Source organism: Anabrus simplex, chromosome 4 (genome assembly GCF_040414725.1).
Source record: "Anabrus simplex isolate iqAnaSimp1 chromosome 4, ASM4041472v1, whole genome shotgun sequence".
NCBI lineage: Eukaryota > Metazoa > Arthropoda > Insecta > Orthoptera > Tettigoniidae > Anabrus > Anabrus simplex.
In genome coordinates, this window is record NC_090268.1 from 176,874,251 (window position 1) to 176,898,405 (window position 24,155).

Here is a 24,155-nt window from a genome sequence, read left to right on the forward strand (position 1 = left end):
TAATTAGATTACCTCACTGTAGTTAGTTTATTCATTCACTTAATAATTAATTTTTCATAAGGTGGCTACGAGAACTAATGGGTCACTCTCCTCTGACAGTACGGGACATTCCTTCCCACCCACAATCCCTTTCAAGGCCTCACTCACCCCTCCACTCTCCACAAACAGAAGACGACCTTGTGACAACTGTCCACTGACCCCTTCTGGAATTACCCCCGTTCCTTCTCTCACAACTAGAGACCTGCTCCTAGCTAAAGTTTCCTCTTTCCCTAAAGGTCTCCATATAGCTCATCTAAATGTACATTCATTGTTTGCCCATTTCCACGAACTTAAAGAACTTGTCCCGGACGTATTTGATGTATGCCTTCTCACTGAAACCTGGCTTCATGATCTGATACCTTCGAAGAATTTCAACATACCTGGCTACTGTTTACTTCGGAACAACAGAGCTGGAAAGAGGGGAGGAGGTATAGCAGCGATAGTCAAAACCAGTTTACAGCCTATGATAATTGCAGGTTCAGATAGCGAATACCATAGACGACCCGAGTTCCTGCTCTTGGAAACAATCGTAGCCCATCAGAAATCTGCTGTCTGTGTAGTGTACAAGCCACCTGCGATTGGACATTTGGAGGACGTAGAGAACGCATTGTTACGCGTACTCCCGCAATATGAACATGTAATTGTCATGGGCAACTTTAACACAGACACCGGAAACAACAATGCCGAATGTCGGCAGCTTTCCTGTACGTTCCGACGGTCCACACATGTGGACCTCAGTTGTGAGCTAATTTCTCGTGGGTTTTAATGCGGAATTTGTTGCGTTGCGACCGCAATCCTCGTCTGTGGACTTCTTAGTTCACCTTGTTGGCATAGGAACACTGTAGTACCGGTACTCATAACTGTCACGATAGGTTTAAATGTAAAGAGCGGTGCGCGAGAAGATGACTTCCTCCCATCATGCTGAAAGTAAGTATATATTTCCCAGTAAATAACTAATATTCTTGCTAAGCTGATTTTTTCAGTGTTTTGTAGCACTTGTAGAGTCTGTGAATTAATTCAGTTTATCAATATAGTTAAGTGGTTCTGATATTTATCGCATAATGTGATGGTCCTCATTTGTGGACCTCAGTTGAGTGGTGTATTATTTTTTTTCTATAGGTTTTGGTATGTGAGTGATAATTAATAGCTTTACAATTACCGAATGGCATTACAGGAAATACGTTGTTTTATGCCAAAATAACTTGCTTTATGTTTATTCCATCTTTACAGAAGGAAGATTTCTTGAGGAAAGAGATATATGGGCTTTTCTGGATGAAAGTGATGCGGGTCTGTCCGAGGACGAGCTTGACGAATTCCCAGTTACTGATGTTACTAACTTTGACTCATCTTCTGTGTACGATAATGACGGTGATGTAAATGAAGGTCTTGGAAATGAATGTATCATAAATAGAGAAAATGAGGTGCTTGGCAACAATGAAGACGAAGGAAACAAATCTACTGAATCGGTGGTATCTCAGGCGCGTACACATCCAACTCCTAAGACCCGCGATATGAAATGGAGAAAGAAATCTATGACCTTACAGGACCCCCGCAATAATGAAGTATTTTTAACAGACTATGATAATGAAAAGGGAATTTTAGATTCATTCTGAGAATATCTACCTCTTAGATTCTGGGAACAACACGCGGAACAAACTAACCTCGATTCAGTTCAAAAGCGTGACTTGAAATCGGTAAATACTACTAAGGAAGAAATGATGCATTTGGCTGGTGTGCATGTGATGATGGGTGTGCTGGGTTATCCACAAACCAAAATGTACTGGCAACATGATACTGAGGTGCCGATAATTTCTAAGTGTATGTCCAGGGATCGTTGTTTCGAACTGAGGAATTTTATGCATTTTGTTGACAATCAAGGGGAACATGAGGGGGCACCCTGGAATGTGAAACAATTTCTTGACTGCGTGAAACAAAAATGCATATCTCTTCCACGGTCAAAGCATGTATCACTTGATGAACAGATGGTGTCTTTCTCAGGGAAGTGTGGCTTTAGGCAGTTTGTCCCTTCAAACCCAAACCCATTAAGATCGGAGAATTTCATTTTTGCAGCACCAGATGGAATAGTTTTAGATTTTATGTTTTACACAGGGTCAGGTACAGTATCGAGTGAGGACCAAAAACAATATGGTTTGATGATGATGATGCTTGTTGTTTAAAGGGGCCCAACATCGAAGGTCATCGGCCCCTAATGAAACGAGATGGACGACATGATATGTGACAGTAAAAATTTTAAAACATATCCACTGACAAGAGTTTTAAAAAAGGTGATGAAAAATGAGTATGAGATTAAAACAATCAGTGGATCTAATTCGCAATGCCTTATTTTGGGATAAAATAAGAGAAAATATAGGAGACAAAGGAGTAAGGCATTGCCTGGTAGTACAAATGTATATACATAATTTACGTTAGACGGTAAAATAACACATTAAAATGCGCAACACAAACTAAAATCAAGTCAATGGGATAAAAGCGCAATTGACACAAATACACTAGCAAAAAACACAACATTACACACGATAAAACAGACCACGATCCCTCATAAAGCGGATGACGAGGTTTGCTGACTGCTCGTCATCTCGCAAGATAAGGGAGATTGTACTCGGAAGGTTAAGACTACGGAGCAGATCGACCAGGTCCACACACTCGGTAAGGATGTGTACCACGGTAAGATGGTCGCCGCAGGTATACACCGGAGGGGGTTCTCCTTTCAGTAGATGGGAATGCGTCAAGATTCCGTGGCCGATCAGAAGGCGACATAATACCACGGCTTCCCTCCGCGAAGCCCGAAGGGAAGTCCTCCAAACCTTCGTTGTTCCTTTTATCGCTCTCAGCTTATTGGGAAGTGGAATGGTATGCCACTCCGTCTCCCAATGAGACATGACAAGATGTCTCAGCTGAGAGCGAATATCACTTGCTGGAACCTTGAAAGGCAACGGAGGCAGTGTAACTGCCTCCTTGGCAGCCTGATCTGCTAACTCGTTTCCCTCTATGCCCATGTGGCTGGGGAGCCACACAAACGTGATTCTGGTGCCGGATTCCGAACACCCGGCCAGCAGGTCCTGGATCCGCTGCACCAAAGGGTGCCGAGGGAAACAGGTATCAATAGACTGGAGCGAGCTCAAGGAGTCAGTACACACAAGAAAGTGTCGGCGCTCATTGTACAGTGCGTACCGCAGAGCTCCACAGAGAGCATAAAGCTCTGCTGTGCACACACTACAGGTTTCCGGGAGAGCAAAAAGAAACCGATCATTGCCGACAACGAACGCACAGCCCACCTACGTATCTGTCCTTGAACCATCCGTGTAAACGACGACTGAACCTGGATAGCGGCCAACAACGGACAGGTAGAGCCTCGGTTAAATCGAAGGGTCCGTGTCCCCTTTCGGGCCAGTGTGCAAAGCCAGGATGATTTCAGGTCGTCGTACAACCCACGGAGGTACCCCACTTGGTTGTCTGATATGGCAAGGAATCGAAGGTACGTCAAATAATTCATAACTGCTATCCAACCGTATCCCAACGGGCCGCGTCGCACGAGGACAAGCAGCGTACAACAAACGGTTGCCATTGTTTAACACGCAAGGATAGCTTGGATGAAGTGGCATCTGTCGCAAATTTGCAGCATACGTAAGTAGAAGTTGCTGGCGCCTCAGGTGTAAAGGCGGCACACCAGACTCAGCGAGCAGACTAGCGATGGGGCTTGTTCAAAAAGCTCCCGTCGCCAACCTAAACCCGCTGTGGTGGATACTGTTGAGCTTCGCAAGAACGCTTGGTCTTGCGGAGCCATATGCTGCACTGCCGTAGTCTAACCGGGATAAAATGTGTGCCCGATAGAATCGCAGGAGCACCGTGCGATCCGCTCCCCAATTAGTGCTGCTAAGAAACTTCAAGAGATTAAGCCTCTTGGTGCATGCACTTTTAGCTGCCGCACGTGTGGCTGCCACGATAATTTGCTGTCGAAAAGGAGCCCAAGAAATTGGTAAGTGTCAACAACGGGAAGAACGACATTTCCTAAATAAAGCTCCGGATGAGGGTGAAGAGTACGTTGACGACAAAAGTGGACAACAGAGGTCTTTGCGGCAGAAAACCGAAAGCCATGTTCGAAGGTCCACTGCTTCACCCTCCTAATAGCTTGTTGTAATTGTCGCTCTGCGACTGCCATATTACTCGAGCTATAGTGCAGAGCAAAATAATCCACATATAGCGACGGTATAACTGCTGGACCAGCAGCAGCAACAATACCGTTTATGGCAATCGCGAACAGAGTGACACTCAGGACCGATCCCTGTGGTACTCCATTTTCTTGAACATGGTATTGCGAATATGTCCTCCCTAACTGCTGGACCAGCAGCAGCAACAATACCGTTTATAGCAATCGCGAACAGAGTGACACTAAGGACCGATCCCTGTGGTACTCCATTTTCTTGAACATGGTATTGCGCATATGTCCTCCCTACTCGGACACGGAGTAGACGGAGGGACAAGAAATTCGCAATAAACGCCGGCAAGATACCTCGGAATCTCCATTGCTGCAGGACTGAAAGGATACCATATCGCCATGTGGTGTCATAGGCTTTCTGTAAGTCAAATAAAACAGCTACCAAGTGCTGTTTGCGGAGAAACGCATCCTGGATAGAACTCTCCAGGCGTACCAAGTGGTCAGTGGTGGATCGAGCGGCTCGAAATCCACATTGGTACTCGGACAAGAGTCCTTGTTTCTCCAGACACCACACGAGTCGTCGATTTACCATCCTCTCAAACAGCTTACACAGGCAGTTTGTAAGGCAAATCGGTCTGTAACTTCCTGCATACTTAGGATCTTTGTCAGGCTTGAGGACAGGGATGACTATGCCCTCTCGCCACTGAGACGGAAAATCACCCTCCATCCAGATACGGTTGAACACACGAAGGAGATAGAGTAGACTATCATCACTAAGGTGTTTCAACATCTGGTTATGGATGTTGTTCGGTCCAGGAGACGTGTCCTTGCAAAGCGCTAGGGCGCTGCGGAGTTCCCACTCCGTAAAGGTCACGTTGTAGTCCTCTGAAGCTTGAGAGGCAAAACTAAGGTGATGACGTTCCGCCTCCCGCTTCACAGCGAAGAAAACAGGATGGTAATTCCCGGAGCCAGATACATCCGCGAAATGACTAGCGAGATGGTCAGCAATCAGGAGGGGTTCAGTGACGATATTGCCTGCAATGGAAATTCCCGCTATAGAAGATGATCTTTGGATACCCGAAATCCGTCGAAGCTTAGTTCACACTTGGGATGATGGAGTATGTGACGTCATAGACGACACATATCTCTCCCATGAAGCCTTCTTACTTTGTCGAATAAGAACTCGCGCCTTAGCGCGGAGTTTTTTAAATGTTACCAAGTTGGCCAGAGTAGGCTGTCTACGGTAACGTTTATGAGCGCGACGGCGTTCTTTGATGGCTGCTGCTATTTCATCGTTCCACCAAGGAACCAGTTATCGGCGAGGAGTCCCCGAGAAAAACGGAATGAACTCCTCACAGCAGCAAGAATAACTCGGGTGACGTAAGTTATTTCCTCGCCGACAGTTCGCATGATATCATCGTTAAAGACAGCTAGTGATGTGTACTTTGGCCAATCAGCGTGTTTAAGAATCCATCGAGGGGGAGCCTCGACGGATTTATGTTTCGACAAAGTAAGGATGATGGGAAATTGGTCACTGTCACAGAGATCATCGTGTGCATTCCACCGAAAAATGGAACCAACGTTCGGCTGCATAGACTTACGTCTATGCGAGAATATGTGCCGTAGCGTACACTAAAGTGAGTTGGATCCCCTGTGTTCAAAATACATAAATCCAGATCTGTTAGTAGTGCTTCCAGCTCTCTTCCTCGGGGGCAAGGCGTCTCAGAGCCCCATATGGGGTGATGGGCGTTAAAATCGTCCAATAAGAGGAAGGGTGGTGGAAGCTGAGCTATAAGATCAGCGACATCATTTATGTTCAGATGCTGGCCGTGTGGAAGATAAACATTACACACTGTTGCTATGACAGTCAGCGGAACGCGAACAGCGACAGCCTCAAGTGGGTTTCTTAATGGAACCTCTTCGCTGTAGGTGTCAGAACGGACAAAAATGCCAACACCACCGGAAGCCCGGTGAGCATAGTACTGTTCTGTCGAGTATATTCTGAAATTTCTCAAGACCGTATGATGATCAGGTCTGAAGTTGGTCTCCTGAATACAGACTATACTCGCTGCGTACTCACTAATGAGCTGACGTAACTCAGCAAGATGCCTGTCATAACCGTTACAATTCCACTGTAACAGTGCCGTAGTGTGGACTATAAAAGGAGTGTTAGGTTATGAGCGACAAAATGCTCGTAAGCCTAAACACTATCTACTTCTACATCCGTAGATGCAGAGGACAGGGCGACATCCATCCCGTCATCAAAAGATGGCAGGGTACCGCCCAGAACTTCGATGCTTTTAGGGGGCGAGTAGGTCCCCTACGAGGAGAGCGCGCAGGTTTTGGAGTAGGAGTACCTCCTGGCGCAGACTCATGCCCCCTTCTCCTTCGCAGGGGAAGTCCGAGAGCGCTCAGGACGGGCGCTCTTCTTCCCCTTCTTTTTTTCAGGTTTACACGGGCTGGGAGATGGTTTCCCAGCCCAAGAATATGGTGTTTGTGGTGCTATTGTGAAGGTTTTGACAGAAAGTATTCCACAAGATAAAACTCATTGTGTTTGCACTGATAGGTTTTTTACCAGTGTAAAATCAATATACATGCTACTGCAGAGAATTATATACCAAAGAGGGACTGCCATGAAAAACAGGGTGGGATCAGTGTCACAAAAACTGAAAACTGATAAGGAACTGAAAAGGGGAGAATGGGAGGAGTGGGTAAGGGAAGATGAAAAATGTGCATTGTAAAGTGGAAGTACAACAGAAGTGTTCTTCTTCTGTCTTCATGTGTCGGCAGTTAGCCACCTACAACATGAAAAAGATGGTCGAAGGAGGAAGCGAAAAAGGTTGTTATTCCTCAGCCATTGATTGTTAAATACTACAATGAAAATATGGGTGTAGTAGACCTTTGTGATAGATTCATATCATACTATACGTGTTACATTCGTACCAACAAATGGCCAGTGCGTATGTTCAGCCACTTTGTTGATCTGATAATTGTTAATTATTGGATAATGTATCACAGATGGTGTGCAGGGAGTGGTATTGTTAGACAAAAATGACTCTCATTAATGGATTACAAAATGCACGTAGGAAAGGCATTGACAACTTTTAAGGACATTGGTTATATAAACATTAGGAAACGAGGACGGCCTCCCTCAGCACCCACCAACCCTGTTGATGAAGATGATGACTCTGAGGATGACAGGGACAAACAAGGTATGGTGAAAGTACGAAGAGTTCAGAGCCAACTCATTCCAGAGGTTCGTTTTGACAATATAGGCCACTTTCCAAAATTTGTTGATGCAAAGAATGCCTCGAAATGTAGAAGGCCTGGATGTTGTTCCAAAACGAGGGTAGTCTGTAAAAAATGTGGTATGTACCTTTGCGCTCTGAAAAAAACTGCTTCTGGCATTATCATACCACGTAATGAGTAGAATAACTTGTGTAGTGAAAAATTCTTCAATTATGTATATATTTAGTTTCTATGTATGCACAGAGTTCCTATGTTATGATGAGAGTGTTTTAAAATAGGTGTTATTTTACGTTGGAAATACACACTTCCCATGTTATGAGAGTGTTTTAAAATTGGTTTGGGTTCTTTTCAAGTAATTAAAGTACATAATTGGAATGAAAACACATATTGCTTCCAAAAAACCCATCTGCTAAATCAAGAGAACTGTAATCCATAATGTGTTAACAAAGACCTGAGGTCCACATATGAGGACCCTCAGTTATGCCCTTTGGGCACGTTTCGAAGAAAACTTTTATTGGATGGTTTGCTTACTAGTGACCCATATTCTCGGAAATGACATGTATAAAATTTCCATTTCCGGAGTATTCAGTCCGGGATTGAAGAGGATAAGCATGACTACATCCTGCGATACGAGCATTTTGCTAACACTCCCTACTCACCACACCGCCACGTCACACACGACAATCGACTTAATGATTGTCAAGAATACAGACAAAGTACTGCAACACGGACAGATATCTGTACCAGGAATTTCAGCTCATGACCTAATATACATATCCTACGCTTTAAAGGCCCGAAAGACAAAACCAAGGACTATTACATTCAGAGATTTCTCTAAAACTGACTACAGTATGTTCACTGAAGACGCACTAGATGTTCCATGGCACCATATGCTGACAGTTGACGACATTGACATTAAAGTAAATATATTTAACGAATATCTGACAGCGCTCTATGATCGACACGCCCCGCCGAAAACAGTACGGGTAACGCGAACCCCAACACCGTGGCTAAACTTAGAGCTAAAGGAGTTAATGGCAAGACGAGATGCCGCACATAGAAAGTTTAAGCGACATCCGATACGAGACAATTTTGACGCATTTAAACGGCTACGAAATAAAACATCGCAGGCAGTACGCAACACTAGAATTAGACATGGATATACCCTGCTAAAACAAAATACTAGACCTGCTATGGCTTGGAAAGACCTAAGACACATGGGAATAGGTAAGCAAAGAGACGATCATCCTCTTGACATATCCCTGGACTCCCTCAATACATATTTTACCACTCCCGAACACACCCTTGGCAGAGAAAGGAAACATAGGGCACTATACAGCAATTACAACTCCCCTGCACCTGACAGAGAAAAATTCTACTTTTCACATGTGACACCCTCGCAAGTTAAACAAGCCATATTTAGAATAAAATCGAAGTCCAAAGGGATAGACAACATAGAAATAGAACTTATTAAGGCAATAATTGACATAATTTTACCTACTATAACTCATATATTTAACCATTCACTAATGACTGGCACGTATCCCTCCTTATAGAAAGCTGCCGTTGTCGTCCCGCTCGTTAAAAAATCACCGCCTGAAGACTAACTGACTATAGACCTGTGAGCATATTATCGGTCCTTTCAAAAGCCCTAAAATTCATTGTACACCAACAAGTCTCCAACTACTTGCAAATGCACGACATTCTTGACGAACATCAGTCTGGTTTTCGACGTAACCACAGCATTAGTACTGCACTACTTGAGGTTACAGACGATATTCGCAATGCGATGGACAAAAGACAAGTTACCATCCTAGCTCTTCTTGACTTCTCTAAAGCTTTTGACTCAGTTGACATAGACATACTACTTTCCAAACTATTTAAACTCCAGTTCTCGACAAACAGTATTCAGTGGATGAATCCCTACCTCTGCAGTCGTCTGCAATGTGTAAGGAATAACAATTATGAATATTCATCCTGGGGATCCGTAGAGGTTGGTGTTCCACAGCGGTCTTTCCTAGGACCGCTTCTATTTTCTGTCTATATCAATGATATTACGTCGTCGGTAAACAGCTGCAGACACCACATGTACGCTGAAGATATACAATTATACTTGCACTGTGAACCGGAAAGACTAACCGATGAAATTTAAAATTTCAATAGAAACTTACAAGAACTCTGTAACTGGACTGACATGCATGGACTTAGATTAAATAACGTAAAATCTCAAGCTATAATAACTTCACATCCTCGGCTTTGTTCAAAAACCATAAGCAACTTCGTTTTACCAAAACTCTACCTACAAAATTCACCCAATGATTACAGTGAATCTGTCAAAGATCTCGGCGTTATGATAGATGAACATCTTTCTTGGAAGCAGCAAGTTACCAGCATCTCCAGGAAAGTATTTGCGACACTTAACTCACTTAAAAGATTCCGCAACATATTTTCTCCAGTATTAAAAGAACGCCTCATTTTCACTCTGGTATTACCTCATTTCGACTACTGTGACGCCGTGTACAACGACCTGACTGCTACTCTTACCGACAAACTACAACGCGCGCAAAACGCCTGTGTTCGCTATATATGTGACCTACGTTACTTCGACCATGTTATACCTGCCTACGATGAACTCGGTTGGCTAAAACTCAAACATCGCCGTAATCTTCATGCTTTATGCCTTCTTCGTCGAATACTCTCCTCGTGCTCACCTCCCTACTTGTACAGTCAATTTCATCACCTATCATCCAATCACAGTTTCGGAGCACGGTCAAAATCTGATACACTCTTATCCGTTCCACCTCACCGCACCACACGATACACAAATTCATTTGTTATTTCTTCGGCACGACATTGGAATGCACTACCCGCCTCTGTCAGAGGAGCCTCACCTGCTAGTTTTAGGCAACTTTGTCACCGCTACCTACTAAGTAATGCTATGGAAATATTGTAGATTTAGCCTTCCTCAAATTATAGACTTTACGTAATCCCACTGTTATTACCAAGGATAATAGAAATTAGCTAATCGTGTCGTAATTGTGTAAATAATAATAATAATAATAATAATAATAATAATAATAATAATCATCATCATCATCATCATCCTGCCCAGTGTATGGGACGCAGAGCTGACTGCGACCAGGCGGGTCCACAGGTGGCGGATAGTGGGCATCCCTCCAGATATGGAGGGCAGCTGCGATATAAGCAGGGAAACCTGACAAATAAGCAGTCCCGGACCAACAGCGGCATTGCCACCAGGATGTGGTGGGACTATGAAGGGCACCATAGTCTCTAAAAAATGCCACATATATCCAGTGACGGCAATGTGACAAGGCGAGTGAGTGCCGCCTAAAAAGCACTCTGCCATTCCCCTAACGTCTGTTCCCCATGTTAGGGGCGGCCTGGAAAACTTCTTGGTGCAGCGAACCAAGTCGTAGCAGATGGAAATGCAAATTTCTAGAAGCACAAGCTCTAAACAAGTATCAGTCATGAAAGGTGCAATGAGTAACTCATATCCTCGTGGTGGCGAAGCTACCGAAGCTGGGCATTCGGATCCGGGGGTCCAGCAGCATTGCGCAAGTCAAGACCAGTCGGAGGGTCTTAGAATCCCAAAGACAAATCACAAATGTAAACACAGAACGTTCATAGGGACACTGAATGTAAACTCGATGTTGAAAATAGGGAAACAAATGGAACAAATACGGTACAAACACACAACTACAGGATTTATAAAGGTAAACCAGCAGAGAAAATACAAAACACTAAAGGTCTCTGGATGTTTGGAACAGCATTTGTAGTACACAATTCAATGGCAGACAAGATAACGGAATTCAAATCCACCTCACCAAGGATGTCAACACTAACTTTCAAAAACAAGAACAAGAAATACACAATAATAAATGCACATGCACCAATAAATAAGGACAACCAACAAAATCCACAGAAAGTAGAAAAATTTTGGGAAGGTCTGGAAGAAATTCTAGGAAATACTTCAGAGAAAAATGTTGTAATTCTGCTAGGAGACTTCAATGCACAAATTGGAAGGAATGAACCATCAAGAACCACAGGAAAATTCACGGCTCACAGCAAGACAAACATGAATGGTAAGAGGTTGATAGAGTTGTGTGAAAAATTCAATTTGAACATCATGACCACCAAGTTCCAGAAGAAGCCAAAGAAACAAACAACATGGATATCACCTAACAAATTATTGGGCGAATTTCAGATTGACCATGTTGCAATCAGTTATGAAAACTCCAGAGAAATTCAAGATGTTGTGCCCGTTCGCACGTCCACGACAGATTACAAAATGGCGCCGACCGAAGGTATGGGCCTTGTAATCTAAAACAAGCAAGGAATAGTCACCTGCTATGATGTCTCAGAGGCCCATATACTTCTCGGAATGGTCATGTATTCGAGTAAAACGGACAGAGGACGGTCTACAGTATTGTTTTCAAAAAAATAGAAAAAACATTATTATTATATAATCTTCATCTTGAATTTTCACGACATCGAGAGCGGACGCAATTACCGTCATCGGATATTTCTTTTGGAGAAGCAAAGGATTGTATAAGAGAAAAGAAAGAATACAACGATTGAATAAGAATAAAATATAAGTCTTCGCCTGAATTCAAAATCAGTTGAGACGAAAATAAATGTTCTGAAGTCGTTACGTAAGAAAGTGCGGATACAACGAAGATACGAAGAAAAATAAAAATAAGTTAAATTAAGGATAAACGACGTCAGAGAAGAATACTGAAATGGCTGTATACAGCATTATTATCTTCAACATTGAGACTATCAAGAAGATGATCAAGATGATGTGCTAAATTCAAATGATGGACCGACCTGGGAACAATTCATCTTACCATACGACCTGGAAATGACGAGGAAGGCGACGGGTAACCATCCGACCGAACCATGACGAAGGAAGGAGACGGGTAACCAGAAAGTACTACCAGAATGAAGGAGCGGATGACGTTCCAGATGTCTAACCCGTGACCGAACCGAAGACCCATCTACATCCAATGGGAATGGAACAGCTGGACCAGAGACAACCATGAGCGAGCTAAGTCATTCATAACATTTTTTGGCATAATTTTTGGTTTGCTTATACATGTACCTTAGGTATGTGCTGATGGCAATTGTAGACCGATAATATAGCAATGCAAGTGATGATTACCAACAAAGTGTAAGATAATTCAGTTTGAAGTTACGATTTAATAATATAGCAATAGTTTATGCTATATCGACCTGAACATTTGAAAGAAGCGTGAGGTCTGTAGAGAAATATGAAACAGCTGATTGAAATGACATACTGGGAGTGTATAGAGATTTCATTGAAGTAATGCATTAAGTTGACGTCACGTATGGTTGTGCGCGGTGTAGAAAGAAACATGGAATTACGCATTTGTTTGGTTCATAGAAAGGGCATTGAACTTCATATGTAAGTTATGAGAATCTGCGACCTGTAATTATTATTATGAATCAATGTGGTATTTTATCGTAGACGTCAAGTTGGGAAACGCGATATATTTTTATGGAGGCTACGGTGTTTATAATGGATTGATGTTGTTATGAGAAAATGAATATGGTAATTAGATGAAAGTTTCGAGTTTTGTATAGTGATTTGAGAAGGTTTTTACGCGATGCAGGGTCTTCGTGTACCTGCCATTCAAGTTATACCACACTACAAGTGAATTATATGATTTATTTGCGTAAGAGTGCCCACACCGCGAGAGCTACATAAGCCAAGGTACGAACTGGATTTATTAGTATAGATGTATGCTCGTGACGAAATTGTATCTCAGTATAGATGACTTATTATGAATATAGAATAATACGACTTTGAATAGCTGTAGTTAAGCAGAAGTATTGCGACACCGATATATATATGAGATTATGTTTTCCAAACCTCACAGCTTAGCGCTTCCATTTTAATTGCAAGAGAATAAAGTAGCTTGCATTGTGTTTGAATGTTATTGTAAGATAACTAATAAAAAGGACATTGAACCTATTAGGGCATGTGTGAGAAAGCCAAAGATTACGCTGAAGTTAGATAGATAGCTAGATTGGTTAATATTCTCCGTTTTGAACATACATTTCTTTAACGAACTTCAGCTAGGGAAAGGATAGAGTAGGAGCCGTATTTAACTGGCACTAGGAAAGAATGCCTTAGTTCGTAAGGAGTTTCAATGCACAACGAGATCGTTGCAACAAAATCATGTTTTCGGATTTTATTAAAACCTAACTTAATATATTCAGTTCTAATTTCGATTTCCTATAATTCACTCAGATCTACTTAAAAGTAATTCCAATTAATTCACACTTAATTTATTAATCTATTTGTGATGTATTGCGGCTGGATATTATATCCAAGTGAGATTGTTTAAATACGACTAAAGAAAGTGAACTTTCGGAACGAGTTAATTGTGTCGATGTTATACTTATAATTCAAATGCGAGGTGGACCTCAGATGTGTCCAGTGATCTGTTGTAAATGAGCAAATATTGAACTTCAACTTCACAAAGGAACTGATCATTTTAAATAATTTAAATACTGAATATTATTTCATTTTATTATACGAGCCAGCCCTGACTCATTTTCATTACATATTCTCAGTTAATTTGAATAATGCGTTGCATTATATGAAATTAGTTATTTAATATTTTATTAATAAATATCTTGTGATTTTTCTAATTGCTGGTGTCATGAATTCTTTAATTACTGTCTAGATTGTAAGTTAACTACTAGTTAAGTAAGGTACCGAATATTAAAAAGTTCATACAACCATGGTAAGTTCTCTCAAGGTCTAACTCTGATAAGGTTGTCGGCAATGATTATCATTATGTCGTGAGTAACGATAGGTGACACCCGTGAGTTGGAATTCTCTTGGACTCACGTAAAGCGAATTCTACAGTAGGATTACATGTCCTACTTGCCATAAGTAAACCCTGAGGTATCCGCTGAGCGACTCCATTCGTCAATTTAGGCTGCCCAACGACGAGTTAAAAAATGGAGGTATCGGGCAAAGAATGTTTAACCCGGAGCGGTTGCAATGTACATGTAGCTAGAGGAGCAAACTTCGACTCTGACCACTATCTGACAAAAATTAAGATGAAATTAACACCAGAAAGGAGAAAAAGTAGTGGTACAAAAATTACAAGATACAGAATAGAAGATCTGAAGTTCAATCAGCAGACTGTGAATGAATACCAGAACAGGATAAATAAGATTCAAAGTCACAGTTGGACTGAGATGGCAACATCAATACAACAAGCAGCGGAACAAACAATCCTACGAAGTAAAAAGAAGAAACATCCGTGGTGGAATGAAGTTTGCGAAGAAGCACTACAAAGAAGGGCTCAGACATGGAAGAAATGGAACTCAACTAAGAAACCAGAAGACTGGGAGTCATTCAAAGCACAAAGAAAAACAACAGCTAAAACCATAAGAGGTGAACGAAAACATTATGACACACAGCAACTAAAGAAACTAGAAGAAGATTTTGTGAAAAACAATACACGTAATTTCTACCAGACATTCAGGAGGAACTTAACAAGATACAAACCGCCAACCCTATGCTTCAAAGATGACGAAGGAAATCTAATCACTGGAAATGAACAGAATTGCCAACACCTTGCAAATTATTTCCAGAAACTACTGAACTGTAAAAAACCTGAGGAAACTCTAATGTTTGAGAAACCCAAGAACCAGACACCGGACTCAGAACCACCTAATAAAGAAGAAATCAGGGGAATAATAACAGGATTGAAGAACAATAAGACGTCAGGTGAAGATTCAATAGTTGCAGAGTTATTGAAATATGCCGGAGAACACTTAGTGACTCAGCTAGAAGCACTGTTTGAGGAGATTTGGCAGACGGAGAGCATACCAAAGGAATGGAAGACATCATTAATACACCCGCTGCACAAAAAAGGAGACAGAACAAACGTTAACAATTACAGAGGAATATCATTGCCACCAGTTGCCTCTAAAATTCTATCCAAGGCACTACAAAACAGGACTGAAGGGATAATAGAAAAAGAACTTGGTGAATACCAGGCAGGATTCCGGAAAGGGAGATCATGCAGCGAGCAAATTTTCAACCTAATCTCCATAATACAACTACGTGCACTCACAGCCAAAAATCTAGTGATTGTATTTGTGGATTTTAAGAAAGCCTATGATTCAGTCGACAGAGCAACCTTGATAAGCACGTTAGAAGAGTTTGGGATAGATAAAAAAACTAGAAATTTAATCAAAGAAACCATCACTGACACTACATCACAGGTTAAGTTTACGGGTATGTTGTCAAAACCATTCAAGATCGAAACAGTGTGACGTACCCATTTTGCCCACAGATGTATGACAAATTTATAGCGTGGCGGGTCACTTTAATATTAAATAAATAAATGATATGTCATTGTTTCTCCAGAAACAGTATCCCAAGGCCGCCAGTCTTCAAGCTTATGGGTTGAAAACAAAAGTAGATAATTAATAATAATAATAATAAATAAAATTACGTAATGAGACTCAAAAAACTCCCAGGGGTGGGGTGAACGGAACACAAATCATTAAGTACACTAACTTGGAATTTAAGGATCATTAATAATCATTTCATAAAATATAAATTAAAACAGCTATTTATTAAGATGAAAAACGTGACGTAACGGCGTATTAACGAAATCTGAACTTACGGAAGCAAAAGAAAAAGTGAATGAAATTAACTCTAAGAAAATGAACTGTTGCGCGAAGACTTGCAGTAACTTATGCCATAAGCTCACCAAATGTAGACTTTGTTGTCTTGAAGCTGAAGATGGGTTGATCTCTCGTACAGGCTGCCTCATCTGTTGTTGAATTCCAGTCCTACATCCACATTTCCTGTCCTTAGCACTTCCTACTGTACTCCTTACATAAAGTCGTAATGAGTCCTAATTTTAAGTGCAAAACCACCATGGTTTATGTTCATGGAGAGAATACACTTGTATTCTTCCTTATTACGGAAAAGTAGCGTAGCTAAACTCATAATAAAATCTCTGCTCCCCTATACCAGTCAGAACCGGTCTCCCGTTGACTACCTCTCGTCATTGAGATAACAAGTCCCAATGAGAGTAACTTTTGAGTAGAATATACTCAGATGCGAAGTGAACTAAATTAAAATCTTCTCCGATGTGTAGACGTAGAATGAATAAGTATCTAAATGAGAATGAATGTCCTCTCCAGCCCTTGTCGGTGGTATTTATCGGTTCACAAGTCTCCTTCCATCATCCATATCACATGGTCCAGTAAGATTCGAGGTCTCATCCCTTCTCCGATGTATAGCTGTCAATCCATCACGTTGCTTCATTACGTTCATTCGCATAGGCTGAACTTTCCCGCTGAAATAAAGCGTCCCCAAGCCGAGTTTGAAAAGTGGGTGTTAATAATGTATCAACTGTATCTTCATGAGGTGGAGAGGGTAAGGTCTCTCGTAATCTCGATGACGTACTTTTCCTGGAATTGGGCTGAAATTAGCCTGCTGACTCTGGTCACCTCACAACGGCTATTGGAAAATTTACTGCAAGTTATAAATATGCGTGATGTTGAAATACTTTACCCAATAATTTGTTCGTTCAGAATACGTTATAGCCGCGATACAAAGAAATGAAATGATGATTGAAATGGATGATAAAGACCCTATATATATATACATATTAATTTAAACATGACCTATCAATGATTAAATATATACACCTTATCAATTAAATATATAGTTCAATAATTAAAAACCTTCTGTGATGTCCCAAACATCACAACAGGTGTCCGACAAGGGGACGGGATGTCACCACTTCTGTTTAATGTTATACTTGAAAAAGTGGTCAGAGAGTGGAGGAAGAGACTGATGGAATTAGGGGTGAAAAATGGAATATCACTGGGAAGATCTGGAGTCAAAATTGACTGTCTAGCATTCGCAGATGATATGGCAATACTGGCAGAAGACACTGAAACAGCCAAGGTACAAATTGAAACACTTCAAGAGACTGCTGTAAAGACGGGACTTCAGATATCCTTCGAAAAGACGGAACTAATGATTCAGGACAAAAAGGATCCGACACAAAATATTGTCACCAAATATGGAACAATTAAAAGAGTACAGAAGTTTAAATATCTAGGGGAATGGATAACCCCAACAGGACTACCAGGAATAGCATTACAGGAAAGGGCAAGAAAGATGGAAGCAGCATACCAGTTATGTCGAAATGTCTACAATAAAAAAAATCAGTTTCATTCACTGCAAAAATCAGACATTACAACACTGTCATCAAACCAGAAAGTCTATATGCTATCGAATGTATTCCACTGAACAGGAAGGGCTTACTAGAAAACATTGAAAAGACAGAAAGGAAGATCTTGAGGAAGATACTAGGGCCCAGGAAAGTGGGTCAAGAATTTAGACTGCGACCAAATGAGGAACTATACAAAAGGACCGAAAAAATCACAACATCCTTCAAGAAGAGAAGACTCTGCTTCTACGGACACATTAAAAGAATGCCACCAGAGAGAACAGCCAAGCGAATTCTGGAATATATGGAGAACAGGAAGACACAAACTAGCTGGCTTAAAGGGGTCAAGGAGGATATGGAGGAAAATAATATATCACAGCAGGCAGTATACAACAGACAGGAATACAGAAAAATCATCAACAAAATTAAGGGATTCCAAGATCAAAGTAGCAAAAAACGGACCGGCAACAACTGGTCACGAGAACGTAAAGAAGCCCACTCCGAAAGGATGAAGAAGTACTGGGCCTATCGAAAGAGGAAGAACCCTAAATGAATGATGCTTAACGTGGTCCATAGTAGACCTATTCGAAAACAAGAAGAATAATAATAATCATCATCATCATTCTCCTATTTTTCCTATTTTTATTTATTTTTTATCATAATATTGTATTGTTTAGTAGTTGCAAGATGTTTCAATTGTAAGTGTATTTATTTCAATTTTGCACACGTAGATACTGTTTTGTCTGGTTAGATGGAAGAGAGGGCCTAATGGCCTTAATCTTGCCAGACAAAATAAATCCATTGTATTGTATTGTATATTATTCTTAATACCACCCCACATAAATTTTACAAGAAAGTATTGGAACACTAAGGACACAGTGACCTCACATCACGACAGGACGCAGTGCTCAACATTTTAATTCATACAGACATCATCCTACTGTGTTTTATTGTATATGACAAGATGGAATTTAATTCCATGCCTCCATACTTTAATTTTGAACATGTTACATTGTACTGGTCATAGTTTTAGATTTCTTAATGGGGGCCCCCATTTTCACTAGGTCTTATTGTATACGGGAATTTTAATTTAACTAACTGAAGAAGAGAATGCGCATATTCTCAAAACATGTACTAGACATAATGTTAAGGTGGAAGGTAAATATTAAGAAAAACACATGGTACTGATTAGGCGGATCATCCACCTCTCTTTATTGTGATCACTGCATGTTAAGAAAGCCTCTCGATCCTCTCCGCTGTGCTCATATGGAGTGAGGGCGTATAACGCTGTCGGATGGAGACGTAAAGACTTGAGCAGACCTCTAGATGCTATTCGACAGAAGAAGGCTAGGTCCCACTACTGTGAGGTTAGGTTACCGTTCGTGGCCAAGGTTACACCTACAAGTCATCTCACTAGTTCGGCTCCTCCAAGGAGAAACCCGTCTGAGGTTAGGAGAGGTTAACCGACTGGACTCTGCCTGTGTGCGAGGTTAGGTTCACACGTCATAATGTCGTATTAACCTTATCTGAAGCTCACCTAACCGATTTGTGGGGGGGGTCCGATCGATTCGGCTCCTCCAAAGGAGGTCCGTGAGGTTAGCATTGCCCTCACGGGTCCGTGACTCGGCTCGTCCAAGGGGGTCCGTTCGATTCGGCTTCTCCAAAGTGTCCCGCGAGGTTAGCATTGCCCTCGTATGATGCCATATCCTCCCCTAGGAGGGTCAAGAAGCACTCCAGATCAACTAGGCCCCTCGAATGATGTCTGTCTCTGATGATAGGCTTGCTCACGTACGCAAGGATATGACGTTATTCCGCGTACAATGGTTTAGAAGGTACATTGGCTTACTACTCCGGTTTAGAACGTACGTAGGCTTACTACTCGGGTTAAAACGTACCTAGGCTTACTACTCGACTAGCCTCGGGACCAAGAAGCACCCCAGATCAATTAGGCCCCTCCAATGGTGTCTGTGGGGTTAGGCTTGCTCATGTACGCAAGGATACGACGTTATTCCGTGTAGAACGTACATTGGTTTACTACTCGGTTTAGAACGTACCTAGACTAACTAATCATCAATCAGGCCTGTCCAATGGCGTCTGTGGGGTTAGGCCCCTCCAATGGCGTCTGTGAGGTTAGGCTTGCTCACGTACGCAAGCTCGGTTTAGAAAGTACCTTGGCTTACTACTCAACCAAGGGTCAATTACCTCGGATTGGTGTAAAAATGCACGTAGGCTAACTACTCATCTAGAGGCCAATGACTTCTTGGGGAAATGCTGACTTAGCGGCCATTGTTTTAGAACATACATTGCTCTACTACTGATGTGTAATGTACTTCATTTGGGTAGAAAAAAATAAGGGTAATAGAATATACCGTAGTACGTTCTACGTATAATAAAAATTTAGAAAATTAATGCTAGAAAGTCTTAATGTCTCGCCATAGACGACTCTCTCCTAATGTTTTTACTAAATATGTCTTAATACAATTACAGCAACACCAACATGAGTAGAAATATACATATTTCAGAATGATAGCTGCTGGCAGAGAGACTAAGATCCACTTTCATGGTGGAGGCGAAAGCAGTACCTGTATCCCAGGACGGCCAAGTTGATTAAATAACGATTTAACTTGCTAGCCTCTTAGTGAAAGCATTTTCTGAGAAGCTGGCAGCATATCTCTCTCCTGCCTCCACCGCCCGGCTACATTATCTGCACGCGTCTGCCATCTGTATGTATGTGCAGTCCGTCAGCGATGCCGCTGATGGGATCCTCAACACTCTGCCATCAGCTGTCATAGATGGCCTAGGCATCACTGAAGAGGCGTACTAGGGAAATGAGGAGTGAGGTAGTTTCCCGTTGCTTTCCTCACGTCTGCCATCTACCCAATAGTTTTGTACTTTTTTCAGCAGTGACGTTTTAATATGAAAACGCAGTACTATCTACAATGCTTAGGAAAGGAAATGAAAGAAGAATAAAAGAGGAGCAATAATTTGGCTTGGAATTCTGCGAGCGCCGGGCAGCTGTTTCGTTCGTAAACATGACGTCATTGAGTACTGCGGATATTGAAACTGAGCCCAATGTATGCGAAGAATGTGACAAAATCATTGAGTAGTGGCAGAAGTGAATTTTTAGTGACTGATGAACATATCGACGAGAATAACTTTAGTGATAACAGTGATATAAGTGAAAACGGGAATGAAGAAATTGGACCTGATGACGACGCTCTGGCAATTCAGATAATACAAACATTTCCTTTCGGCACAGACGGAATCCGATGATTGGAATGGGTGATCAAATGTTCAAAATGAGATTTCGTTTATCGAAAGATGTTGTGTAACGACTGGAACTAAAGTTAAGGGACTCACTACAAAAACCTACTCAAAGAAATCATCCCCTGTCACCCATGTGTATGTTACTAATAACTCTTAGGTTTTATGCTACACGAAGTTTCCAAATGGTTGTTGGAGATCTCTTTAACATTGACAAGTCAACGGCTTCCACAACAATTCATAAAGTGACCAGGCAAATTGCTTCATGGAGACCAGAATTCATAACCATCCCTACCGAACGTCATGAAGCAGCTCAGGTAATGAGACACTTTCACGAAATCGGCAATTTGCCCTGTACTCATATGACAATAATATCTCCTGGTGGTAATGATGCTGAAATTTTTCGGAGTCGTCGTGGGTGGTTTTCTCTAAACGTACAAGGCATCTGTGACTCAAAGTTACGGATTCAGGAATGTGGTTGCGAGATGGCCAGGTTCGGCCCATGATAGTAACATTTTTAAGAATTCCAGAATTCGTGCACATTTTGAGGCTGGAGAATTTCAACAGGGCCTACTGTTAGGCGATAGTGGGTACTGTTGTTGTCGCTATCTACTGAATCCTGTTTTACATGAGGAAACATATGCCGAACGTGCTTACAACCGTGCACATAGAAGAACTAGATCTGCAATTGAAAGGGCCTTCGGAATGGTTAAGAGAAGATTTCCATGCTTGAGGATGAAGCTTCAATTCAAACTACCTCGAGTTCCTCCAATTATTGTAGCTACATTCGTTTAAAGCAATGTGAAAATGATGACTTATCTGATATCGATCACCATGGTGCAAGAGAGGAAATGCCTTACATAGACCTCTCAGAAGTGGCTGCAAATGAAGGACGGAGGGGAGAAAATACTGCAGCGCGAACTGCAATTATTAACAACTTATTCATGTAATACTATGTACCCAGGATATTCACTGTTTGTGTTGTGTGCTCTGAATTAATACCATAATTTGGACTAGATTTGCCGATACGTAAACACCAAAGTAACTTACTTAGAAAGAATTTTCTCTGCAGTTCTTCTTTTGTAGACATTTTGTTAACATTGCATGTCATTCTTTTTCAATGACATATTCTCCCTTCGAAGTCTATGTTGGTGAATTCCGAACGACAACTGATGGTCGTTTCTTCTGCATATGGTTGGCTGTTTATTTACTGTGCTTGTTTTTATATTTTGTGACCTCTGCAAAGTTTACATGTGTTACCGGTTAGTGACATTATTTCATAAGCCTATTGTAATTGGCGAACATCGATTTAACAATACTTAAGTAGTCACTCTTTTTAAAATATATTGTTCACTCAGAAGACCATGAGTGACACTCGCCTAAAATTATTGACATTAATTATGCGATGTACAGCATGACAATGGCACAGTTAATGTGTAGCACCTCAGCACGGAAAGGATAAATAACATAGTAATCATGAGGGCGAATGGACTCTGCCATTAGTTGAAGATTACGCCAATGAAACGTCGTTCCCTTAATTCACGGCAGAACGTCTCACTGTCTTGAATTATGTGAGTGACGTTTCAAAGAGTAAATCTTCAGCCAGTGGCAGAATCCATTCGTGCCACCGACAGCCATGATTTGATGATAATGATGCTTGTTGTTTAAAGGGGCCTAACATCGAGGTCATCGGCCCCTAATGGTACGAAATGAAATAACAAAAATGTCAAAATCATCCACTGACCAAAAAAAAAATTATGTCGTCATGATGAATGAATGGATCGACATGAACCCAACAAAAAAAACAAAAAAAATGGAAACAAACAACCAAAATACAGTGGATCAGACTCAAACAAGGGACCACTCATAAAGCACGATGATGCTTGATGTCGAAAGGGGTGCAAAATCCATGTCTAAGGCCCCACAGAATGGTACATGCCGCGAGTAAAGTAGAACCATGGTATTGGCATGTTGGGGTACTAATCAAAAGTAGCGAAACGCACGGTGTTCCACACAAGACGGTACTACTCACAAGTATTGTACTTCGTACAGGTAACGCAGACCTATGGTGTTTCTCATATAGTGGTACAACTCACAGGCTACGCCCAGACCCGCGGTGGTGCTCACATGGGTACGACGCACGGGTACTGGAAACCCCCAGGCCACGCTCATGACTACTACTAAACACAAACCCATTTCGTACCGAACATAGTGGTACAACTCGCAAGTACAGGCAACCCATGGTGTTCCCCGCGTGATGGTACGAATCAAAAGTAGTTTCATGGTTCTAATTCAATCATCCCTTGGTCGCCCCTTTTAGTCGCCTCTCACGACAGGCAGGGGATACCGTGGGTGTATTATTCGTCAGCCTCCCCCACCCACAGGGGGTGTGTGTTTGGTCCGCGAGAGGTATTTTATTTCCTTCAAGTCCGCCGGCAAACCGGTTAGGACCCCCCTATCCGCCACCTGGGACGCGCCACGTGGGAGAATCACCTCTCCCCCTGCTACGCCTGCGTAGCAGGTTCGTGGGCAGCCATGATTTTACAACCTTGGAATAATGCGACTTATGATGTAATATGATTTTTTTTAGTGGCTTTACGTCGCACCGACACAGATAGGTCTCATGGCGACGATGGGATAGGAAAGGCCTAGGAATTGGGAGGAAACGGCTGTGGCCTTAATTAAGGTACAGCCCCAGCATTTACGTTGTGTGAAAATGGGGAACGGAAAACCATCTTCAGGGCTGCCGACAGCGGGATTCGAACTCACTATCTCCCGGATGCAAGCTCACAGCTGCGCACTCCTAACCGCACGGCCGACTCGCCCGGTTGTAATATGAATAAAAATTAGAGGTCTAAAGCCATTTCTAACCTTGGGGCCCCCTTTCCTTGATCACATTCTTATGGTTTTGTCACTAGCCTTATCTAACGAATCCAGACCAATGATTTTCTCACTAGCCGGACCTAACGTATCGAGACCAATGGCTCTGTCACTAGAAGAATTATTTCAAACACACACACACACACACACACACACACACACACACACACACACACACACACACACACACAGAGAGAGAGAGAGAGAGAGAGAGAGAGAGAGAGAGAGAGAGAGAGAGAGAGAGAGAAGGATATATAAAAAAGAAACATTTATACCAACAT

General features: G+C 41.9%; 1 pseudogene; it reads left to right on the top strand.

Moving 5' to 3' along the window:
* Positions 1 to 1,754: 1,754 nt before the first annotated feature.
* On the top strand, positions 1,755 to 20,231 carry LOC137500474 (piggyBac transposable element-derived protein 3-like; annotated as a pseudogene).
* Positions 20,232 to 24,155: the final 3,924 nt, after the last annotated feature.